Genomic DNA, 2,074 nt, shown 5'->3' on the forward strand with positions numbered 1-2,074 from the left:
CTTTGCTTACAACCTTCAAATCACTTGACGCCTTTAATCTGCTTCCCTAGTTTGCTAGCCACTAACCTCACTATCACCACATGCAGAGGGTCATCTAAGCATTGTTTTCAAATATTTAAGAGCTGACCAGATTTTACGGCTATGTTTTTTTTTTCTTTTTAATATTTCTATTTTCAAATTCCTAGCTCATGGCTTCCCGGTAGTTTTACTTTCAGAGTTATAAACGATGTCACTATTTTGAAGCAGAATTTGAATTTATAGGATAAAGGCAGTACATGTTTGTTGATAACAAAGTAAAATTAAGGACCAACGGTAAAATAATTCATTAACTTCCTGTAGCTATACATTGTGTTTATGTGGTCCAATTATGAAATAAAAACCCCATTTCTTAAAAGCCGCTGCTGCCTTTCCCTAACCATTAGGTTCAGAACATGCCATTCTATCTTTCACTGACAAAAAATTCAAAACTTCATGAGTTCCTTCCCCTTCTCACCCAACTTGGCCACATTCCTCAAAGAAAGAACAGTTGCAGAAATATCGATTTCAACACAAACATAAATTGTTCTACCGACCGTAAAAATTTTTTCTTTCACTCTCAGATACACATCGCCAAAGCCCTATCACTGGGGGCAGAAGGACCTCAAGTGGATCTTTTGAAAATCCACCCTTGCGACATGGCCTTCAAAACTGGAAAATCTGGGATTTCACAGTGCACCAACTGCTGCTCGGTCTACTAACGTCAGGTAAATGTCCCACCTCAACCGTCCTAATGGCCACCCTCGCGTCTGCCCAGAACAGCCTCTGCCTCTGCTACTCACTCCCGTCGAAAATCTGTTTCTGAGGTTTAGTCTACTGTTGGCAACTTTCCCATATTTTCTGAAGAAGAGTCAACGGGTGCCTCCTGCAGATGGCGGCCTCATGGAGGACGGCATCCAAATGCAGGGTTCCCCTCCCCCCGCCGGCACACACCTCACGGTCCTCGGAACCAAGTGTCCCCCCGGGGCGCTCTGGAAAACGAAGGCTCCAGAGGATGTCTTTCTAAAGGGATACTGCCGGCACCTCACCAGCAGTAAGAGACAAAACGACTCCACAGCTCTCAAGGCCTTTTACCTCAGAGAAGCCCTCATCTGCCGTTGCCCAGCCCAACCCTACTCACCCTCTCAGAAAGTCCACTGGGAGTTGAGAGCCTGAGGCCAGGGCCTTAGAGGAGGGCCTGGTGCGGGCGGGTTGGGGGTCTCGAGGTTCCTCCTTGGCCCCAAGTCCACACCAGAGCCCCGAGGGTTTTCGAGCGGAGAGTTGCTTCTGACTGACTCCTCAAACGATCGAACGAACGCCCAGGAGATAGAGACTCCTAGCGGAAGAACGAAGTATTTCTCCTGGACCGGGAAGTGGTCGGTTCTCCCAGACTCCTTCCAGTTCTAAGGTCGCGGGGAGCTCCTTCCTCGCAGCACTCAGCCGGCTGAGTGATAACGTTCCGCTACAATGCGGACACCTCTGCCGTTACTGGACCGCGGAAAACTATCCAAACAACACCCAATGCGGCGCGCGCAGCCAGAACGTCAGAGTATATTGAGTCCGATCTGAGTTCCACTGTAAAACTGCAGAAGCTCAGATCTCATCGTCTTCGGAACGACCGTTGTAGCCGGACGGCAACGGAAATCTCGTGCGTGGTTAACTGTCTAGTTGACTATAAAGTCCTGCCGTTGGGCTCAGCAGGGCGGACTCAGTGGCGCCCGCAACCCCAGAGATCGAACGGAGGGCAACTACGGGGTGTTCCCTTTGCCCCGCCATCTCATCCAGCATAGCGATACCAACCCAACCACAAGTCCACCTTTCTTTCACTTTCCAATCTGCCCTCCCCTTCTGCCTCTTCCCGGAAAGACATCCAGCAGAGCTTTTTGCAAAATTGCCCTACCTTACACCATTTGACTTCTCAAGTCTTTTTCTAAACACTCTCTGGGAAGAGAATTAATTCCACGATCTCCCTCAGTCACTCGCTGCAGAATTAAATAATCCTCACTGCAGAATAGATTTAATCCTACGTGCTGGTTTTTCTCATGCCAACTTTGTAACA

The sequence above is a fragment of the Pteropus vampyrus genome, unplaced genomic scaffold (genome assembly GCF_000151845.1).
Source record: "Pteropus vampyrus isolate Shadow unplaced genomic scaffold, Pvam_2.0 Scaffold1325, whole genome shotgun sequence".
Taxonomy (NCBI): domain Eukaryota; kingdom Metazoa; phylum Chordata; class Mammalia; order Chiroptera; family Pteropodidae; genus Pteropus; species Pteropus vampyrus.